General features: G+C 39.5%; 1 protein-coding gene across 1 annotated transcript in view; it reads right to left on the minus strand.

Annotated features, from left to right (window-relative positions):
* The window catches only part of LOC144661917 (uncharacterized), a 459,725-nt gene that overhangs the window by 229,360 nt on the left and 221,096 nt on the right, over positions 1-9,269 (minus strand).

The raw sequence follows: 9,269 nt of genomic DNA on the forward strand, positions 1-9,269 counted from the left end.
AAGTCGTAATGATTTAAATTGACTCTACCAAATCTGAAACATGATTGGAGAGTGCCATCCCTTTTGGTCCCTTCAATACCGACTGGTGATGCTAATTCTGAATTAAAATGCTTCATCATGTTAGCAAGTTCTTGCGGTGTTAGGATTTCACTGTCAGGCACGGCTTTAGCAAACTCTTTTTCCTCCATCACTGGGAAACGTATTTCTTTAACAATAGCCTCTCCAAGAATGCACCTTTTCACACTGCCATCTGCAGAAATTCCTTGCCTCTCACATTCCTTTGTTGCCCAGAGATCAACAGCTTTGAACAACTCTACCTCTCTGATTGTCAGTGAATCTCTAAGGATGGGCCGATACTCGATACCAAATATTCGATACATCGATATTTTGACAATTTTGAAAAGTATCGATACTTTCGAAAAATATCGCACTTTCGATACGCTTTCGATACTGCACACGTGACCTGAGCCTGCGATCTTCTGGTCAGCACCTGCGGTTGAAAAATACAATTTTTCTCAAAGAAATATTGATGTTCTTGTTAATAATTGAATTTTTCTTGCCTTGACTTTATGTCCACACATTGCTGATGCAACAGTGAAACAAAAAGACCAAAATCAGCATTCTTGGCTAACATTTATAATGCCAGGTCTGTCCTTTGTATGGTCACGTGACAAACCAATGACATCAGGACGGAAATGACGTCATAATATCGATATCGAGATCGATATCGAGAAAAAAGGCAAATATCGTATCGATATCGTATCGTTTTGAAAAACCAGTATCGGCCCATCCTTATGAATCTCTCCTGACAACTGCTTCAAGTAAGGACCTCTCAATTGTCACGAATCCCTCGGATTTCACAGCTTCTTTAGTTTCTCTGTCAATCAATTCCCAGCATTGATCTACAAGAATCTTCTCATCATATTGCTGAGCATGTGGCAGAACACAAAACACGTTTGCCGGATTTAATATTTCCTTTCGCAGCAACCGAACACATTCATCAGCAAGCGAGTTGACCAAGTATTTCTTTGCCACATACAGCACTTGCATCACATTGCTTTCGTTTAATTCCGCCTTCCCGCTGTACATGTACCGAAGCATTTCCAACACTCCCTCGTACTCACAGTCTGGTAGTTCAACAGAGTCCGATCTCTCGGCCAGTCCACCACAAAACATGGCGAAAAAAACGGGACTACAACTCGACAACACAAACTTGTGGGTAGGAATTGCCATCTTGCTTTTCTTGGGCTCACCTTCGTCACTCGAAGCTCGAACAACAAGGCTTACATCGCTCAGTAGATCGTTATTAAACATGAAAATGCCTCTGTCTGTGATGCTTGCTTTGGTCTTCTGCCACTTTTCATTAAAGACGGCCATAATTTCGTGTTGTTATACCCAATACACCAGTAAAATCACACACGCTGTGAAGTGTTGGCTATCCCATGCACCATGCGCCCTGATTTCGCGGGAAAATTTTGTCACGCAACCACAATAACAGGTCCGCTTTGCGTACATGTGCAGAGTTAAATTAGTGGCCAGATAAGTAGGCATTTCCCGATTATGCCAGCATTTTTTTGCATAATTCGGCTTAACGAGCATTTTTTAAACAATTTTATCTTCATTTTTGTCGTCAAAAGTAAAAATGTGCTTGTTTTTGGTGTTCAAACACTTCTAAAGTCCAATTCTTTAAGCTCTCTACGTCAACTTCCATAGGCGTACAGGCAGCCGCCCCCTCCCCCCCCCCCCCCAAAAAAAAAAAAAAAAAAAAATTGGGCAACTCAGAATTTTTGGGCAGCAAGAGAAATTTGGGCAACGCCAGTTTTTATAGAAGTTTTCTTTTTCTTCGAAGAGATAGATATTTTATATTTTAACCTGAAGTCGGCGGGTAAAAGCGAGTTAAATTCACATGAGACAGTGGTTGCTTAGCACCTGATAAATTTCTCGTTAATAGTGAAGGGGGTCATTTGATGATATACATATTTGTAATTTTTTTTCTGTTGGGCACTGTACTGCAAATATCTGTCCCAGTTAAACACCTGATAAAGAAAGCTTCTCCGCGTTGCTAAATTTTACAAAATGGACGGCGAGATTCTTGAAGCCGAGCAGAAAATGTGCGCGAGTTTTCGTCGTGTGCGCGGATTAGCTACATGACTGTTCCAGAAATGCTGGAGACAATGCAAGAGAATAAATAATAATATAATAAAAAATAAATGGTGTTTATAGTGGTCATGCACTTAGCTTCATATCTCTACGAGATAGCTAGTTTACAGACATGCCACTGAAACAGAGGAAACAAATATTTTTTAAATGAACATAACAAGGTTAAAAATCCCGACTGGCAGGAGGCAGACCAATCGGCTATATACAAAGCGTGATCGAGGATTGGACTCGAGACAACCGAGAAACAAATCCAGCTAGTGGCCACTGGGCAGGTCTTGAACCGGGGACCTCCGGATTACAACACCAGCGCCCCAAACCACTCGGCCACGCTTGCCTCCTTAAAGAATGATCTATTTGATAAGTTTTAAGAGTTTTCTTAGGCCTAGTTCAGACATCGTGCTCCTGCCGTGCCGAACTAAATTGTAATTAGGTTCGACTGTAGCACGGCAAAAGCACGACTCTGATTCAGACGTCGTGCCAGAGTCGTGCCAAATTCAGGAGTACTGAATCTACGTAACATTTAGTCAGCGGTGATCCAACAAAAATGGCGCCGTTTTCCAAATTGCAGCAAAAACTCAAAGAAAAGCAACAGAAAAAAAATTTCCTTTAGCGAGTACGGCGAATGCTTGTTTGTTTGCCCGACTAATTTTCGAAAACTTGCTTATTTCGGATTCCGACCCGCTAGCTTCTTCTTCGCCCTGCTCCCTGTCATTAGTGTCATCTACTTTGTTGAATGAAACATCCTCGACGTGCTTTTTAGCAGAAAAATATTCATTGTATTCCTTTGGCTGGCCGCCATGGTTTTTGCCGTCTGGCAAGAATAAAATTCAATTTGCATACTTTTAAGTATGCAACTGGTGACGATGTTAAGGTCGCGCAGGACCCTTGAAATCATTATGTATGTATTTATTTAAAGAGTATGCACGAACTGCGACGACTGAAGCCGACAACAAAGGAAATATTCACGACAATGTTTTTCTTAAAGTTCTTTGTACAAGTAATTAGACGGTATTGTTCTCAGCTTTGCATACCGTGCGCTGAAACAAAGCGAATTATCATAATTAGATTCACAGCTGCACAAGTCGGTTGTAAACATTGTCTCGGAAGGTCTTCGGAAGCGGAAAATCCTGCAATTTTGTGTCCAAGTTTTCTTCGCCTATATAGAATTTCAGGAGTTGATTCGCGAGGAACGTGAACTTGGTGCACTCTATTGTGTTATGACAAGAGCGAATTTTGAAATTTCGTTCTCAAAATGAAGATAGCACGTTTCAAAGTTTAGATTTCACATTTTTACTCTCTTAGAAGCTATTAACTTCTAGCAGTTTTTGAAATCGAAAATTTCGTTCTTTTCATAACACAAAAGAGGTTATGATTCATCTCTAGGTTATACAATCATTTAATCTGGTGCGCTGTTGTAGCCGAAAACTTGGACACAAAATTGCATTATATGCAGTAAAACTTTTAAGAGCTTGTAGCATTACAATAAACGGTCATCTCTCAGTAAAAGGACAATCATGATGTAATTCCATCATCCCTTAATATCCTTGATAAATTTTAGAGGAATCGATGTTCAAAATGTAGCGAATTAAAGCTTTGCAAGATAGCACCCCGTCAAGAAATTTGGCTAATGAATTTATTAATGAGCAAGGGTCCTGCGCGACCTTAAAACATCGTCACCAGGGTCTTCTCCGTTTTCAAAATGGCGGCTAAAACGGAGAAGACCCTGGGAATGAGGTTGTGCGCATACTCCGTAATGGAGAATTATTCTCGAGTCTCCTCGTATCTCCTCGCGGGAACGTAATCCCGCCAAAATACATTAATATAATTTATGAATTTGGTTTGGTGCGGCAAAAGCACGACGTTTGAACCGCTGCCGTGCCAGAGTCGTGCGGCACGACATGCCGTGTCGAACTAAATTGCTTTGCCGAACTCAATTCAAAAGTTTGATTCAGACGCCGTGCTTCTGCCGTACTTTTGTCGAACTTAATTCCTGAATTTAGTTCGGCACGGCAGGAGCTCGATGTCTGAACTAGGCCTTACGTGGTTCATATATCCATGCAGTGATACCTGCTACGTACAACGTGTTCTGCAGAACGATCATTTAGTGCGTTGTACAGATTGACAAAATAATAAAGCCCAAAACAAAAACAAACTGGTTTCTCGTCCCCACCCGCTTCTCGCCTCTCGTTTTTAATTATTTGTTTTTGGAAAAGTTAGAACGAACAAAAACCAACAATGTTTACTTTCACTTTCTACGGATTAAGACATGACTTTTGTCTGCGTTTCAATACAAACTAAGACCAAAACTTTAAATCCTAGTTACGCTAGGTCCGTACTGGATAGGTCAATTACATTGCAGGATTTATCGATCGATATTTGAACAACACAGGTATGAAATGCAACAAAATAATAAATAATTAAAAAATAACAAAAAATGCGCCCGCCCGCTCTCTTTTTTTTAGAAATCCAGACGACAAGCATTTGTTTTTTTTTTACTTGGCCTAAATTATAACTTGTCGTCGCACTTGTATTAGCATTTAAAGGAACAATGTCACGGTATTTTGAGTCATTTTACTGATTACTTTCAGATTGAAGGAAACCTCAAAATTATAGTTTTCTAACATAGAAAAACAACAAAGGAGTGATAAAAACTCGAAAATAACCAAGGATGGTTTCGACTGACGAAGATTAAGACAGATTACAAATGACAAACTTGAAAAAAAATTGCCAGTTTTTTCAAGTTGCCTTGTCCGTGGCGTAGCTGCTTTAATGGGCATATTCCAACTCTGTAGTCAACAATGACATGGATCGTATTGTTAATATCTTGGGCCATCGAAGATTCTTATGTATGAGATTTTCACTTCATTTGTAAGCCTTTGTTAGTGCATCGCTGTATGACCCTCGTTTCTTCTCGACCGGTTCGTTCGAGCAGGACACGAGCAGAGCACGAGTCGGACACGAGATTGCACTCGAGCGCGCGCTTACATCAGATGCAACTAAAACAAATCTCATTGGCTGTTTTTTGCACGCGCGTCTATCCCTTTGTTATGTCATAAAAAAAGTTTTTAAGTCGCAAAACAAATCTTTTTGCTTCAGACGTGTTTTTGCAAAGAGAGAAAATAACTTATTAAACTGCTCAAAATCGGTATCGCTTGGAGTTCTTACAAAGAAAAGAAACTGGAGATAAGGGAATTAAAAGGTTTGACCGTTATTTCGTTGTTTTTGTTTGCGATTTACGGAATCAACAAAAATAAACGACGCGCCAAAGGCCCGTTTACACAGGCGACTTTTGTCGCGCAACTCAATGCAACTTCGGCGCGACAAAAATTGCATTGAGTTGCGCGACAAAAATCGCCTGTGTAAACGGGCCTTAAGAAAGAAAATATAAAGCAAGAAAAGTTTACAATCAGAACTTCGTTCTCACACAGCGTTCTGCTGCCGAATGCGACGGAGAAACAACGTTAAGTAATCACCTTCTGCTCTTATCTATTCAATGCGCGCTTTTGGTGGTAAATGTCACGTTTCAGAAGAAAAAAAAAATTAGATTTGCTGGGTAGCACTTAGGTTAATTAAATGATAAAAACAGTAAAAACTATATTGACCTATATTGGGAGTACTGCAAAAAAAGTCAGGCCTGTTCAAAACGTCGTGCTACTGCCGTTTCGAACTGGTGATAGCACGGCAATGGTTTCAAACGTCAAACTAATAATAAATTTTAATACAGTCACGCCAAATTCAAATCGTTTCAGTCGCAACAAAAAGCTGCAAAATAACTTTAAACCAAGTCGCGCTACTGCTGTGCGTCACGCAGGCCTTGTTGAAGGCACAAATGTAATAACTGGTCACAAATGTAATAAAGGTCACAAGTGTAATAACAATTGGTCACAAATGTAATAAATCACAAATGTATTAAGAATCTTGACGAAGATGAAAAACAAATGAAAAATCAACTTAACAAGTTGAAGAAATTGTTTGTTCAATAAGTGTTCTTGGAGTGCATAGATAGTTGTTTAAAAAAAACACCAGACGTTTCGGGGAAACCCCTTCATCAGTGTAAATATGATCATATATATTTACATGATATTTACACAGATGAAGGGGTTTCCCGGAAACGTCTGTTTTAAAAACAACGGAAAGGGCTATGAAGCAGACAAAGAGAGCCAGCTGAGAACCAGTAAACATACAGACTTCATCTTGGACGGAATTCCAGAACAATGCAACTTGGTCCAAACTATCTAAGACAGCGGGGATTCTGTGTCTAGACACTGTGTCTACGTGCTATTGCTATCTCGGTCGAATCTAAGAGTTGAAATTCCATTTACGAATCGATTTACTTTATAGTAGTTCCAATATAAATTTTCGTTGGTACGTGATGCAAAAAAAGAAGCACTGAGACAAGGAATGGTAGTTTAAATAAACTTAACTTAAGTTAAAATGTACTAAAAGTTAGTACATTCGTGCAGTTGGCTCTGATCACATCGAAACACAAAAGTAAACCTGTCATCAATCACGTAAGCCAGCTTTTTTAAAAAAAATAGATCCCGTGGCTGTTGCAGTCCTACGTTTTATTTTGTAGTTCTTGAAAAGTAAACACATACATCAATAAATTCTTGCTGTTTGTGCCCTGGGAAATGAAGGGTTAAGTAGGTTAAGTCAAGAAGTCATCCTCACTAACATGTTCACTGGGAACAATCACTTCAATGATTCAAGAATAAACAATTACAGTCGAGTACCTATTTAACGGCCACCCATTAAGCGGCCAGTCATTAAGCGGCCACCCATTAGACGGCCAGGCATCAAAACCGGAAATTTTTCTCAGTACAATACAGTAAAGCAAACCTTTATTTAGCGGCCACCATTTGGCCTCCTTTTGGCCGCCCTGACAAGGCTTCTTCTATTGTTTTTACCCTTATTAAGCATGCAGCAAGAAGGTAGGGGGAGAAAACATGTGACAGTATAACGTATAACAAACACAATGAGACATCTTAAATAGTTCAAATTACCTTTCGGATTAATTTTTAAATCTGAGTGATCCTTATTACATTTGTGACCAATTGTTATTACACTTGTTACCTTTATTATATTTGTGACCAATTGTTATTACACTTGTGACCTTTATTACATTTGTGACCAGTTATTACATTTGTGCCTTCAACAGGCCTACCGTGCTAAGTAGTCGTGCCGAAATTAATTTAGTAAATAAATTTGAGAAAAAAAACTCTTTGAACTGTCAAAAAATTAATAATTTTAACAGACGTTTGGGGCAGAGCCCTTCTTCAGTGTAATGTTCAAAATGCCAATGTTAAAAACAAAAGACAGTAATTTTAAATGCACGGCTAGTACGTCGACACTTGTATTGGACAATTTATTTTTATCTAGCCGATATTTCGACTAGTCGACTAGTCTTCTACAGGGCCAGAGCTGGAGTAAGTTCGGGGTAAATTAGCTAAGGGAAAGTTCATTTTAACCCCTTGACTCCCACATCCCCCCCCCCCCCCCCCCCGAAACGCGTTTTTTTTTTTTGCCGCTTAACTGAAATTCTGTTGCTATGGTCTTGAATTTACCTCAACTTTGCAGAAGAAGCACGTTTTACACTTTAGCAACATTTCAATAAAGATTCTGTGTAAAAATGTACAATATGTCGCTTTGGTGCATGCACATAAGCCAAAATATGGACTTTTTCCGCTTTCTTATTCTCGTTACTTTCAACTCTTCATATCCTTTCTTCTGGCCAAAAAAGTTTTGACGTTATCGAAAAGGGGACCTTGACCAATTACAGGTGTACTGGCCTGTTTAAGTAACGATTTTGCACCAAAATGGTTTGAGTTTTTCTAGCTCTGTCAAAATGCAACCGATATTCAAAATGAACAGGTCGATCCCAGCGCTATCAGATCAGGGGCGGATCCATGGGGGGGGGGGGGGGGGGGGGGGGTGGATTGGGTGGCTAGCCACCTCCCTTGATCCACCAGAAAAATGAAAATAAACATATTAAAATAGAAAATATGGACAATGTCCATCCACCTTTCATAGTCAGGCAGCCATTCAAAGTTAAGGACGGCCTTTTTTTCCAAAATAGAAGACATTTGACAGCCTGTTTAACGAACGTCTAGTAATGTAACAAAACGTGTGTATAATTAAAAAAAAAAATAGATTCCTTTTAGCATTCAAGAGTTGTTTTAGCCTTGCTGGAATGATTTTCTTCTCCATTTACATTTTTGTCAAGGGCTAAACATTTCCACACATGTGGGTGAGAAAAAAAACCAGATCTGCTCTTTCCCGTAAGTTCTTGGCCTGTCAACTTTAAATTTCAATCAATTTCAATCATTTTTTATTTCAATCATTCTATAGTTTTTCTCCGAAATATTATTCAAGGTAAGTTGAGGAAAGAATATTTTGCCAATTTATCAAGGAAAAACAGCGGTTTAATAACCTAATTGACAGCTGTTTAAAGCTGCTCAGAATCGCGGAAATCCCGTCTAAGAGGCTTCAACTTTTCAAAATTTTCTGACGGGGGCATGCCCCCGACTCCATGAAATATGTGCCTCAGGCCAAAATAGTTTGCACTCCCACTTCTAAAAAACTATCTAAAAGCCTAAAAACCCCTTTTCCGCCCCTATAAAAAACTGGGGCTTGAACAATATAGTAAACAAAAATGTTGGTAAACAGCCACCCCCCTTGGAAAAATCCTGGATCCGCCCCTGCAGATTCTTATCACGAAATTCCATTGACGTGCCAATTAATGACGTCACAAGTGGTTCAATGACTGCATCCCCAAATAGCGCCTGAATGCGCGTTTAGGAGTGGAAGGGTTAATGTGGAAAGGCGGGGGGGGGGGGGGGGGGGTTAGAAGATGATGAGCGCGGGGCTCTGAAAATTTTGAGGGGGGTTTGATAGGGGGGCTCTGAAAAAAATGTTGAGGTTGCAAGGGGGACACAGAATTTTCTCTTGACATGACATTTTTCCTTTAAAATAATGACAACAACAACAACTTTATTTGCACCCTTTACATTCAATTAAATTAACTAACAATACAGTAATAAAAGAAATAAAGTAAAGTGCATGGCTGCCCAGAATAACCACGATTGGCTAACAAGATTAGGCAGCCATAC

Source organism: Oculina patagonica, chromosome 8, assembly GCF_052425735.1.
Source record: "Oculina patagonica isolate OP01 chromosome 8, crgOcupat, whole genome shotgun sequence".
Lineage (NCBI taxonomy): Eukaryota > Metazoa > Cnidaria > Anthozoa > Scleractinia > Oculinidae > Oculina > Oculina patagonica.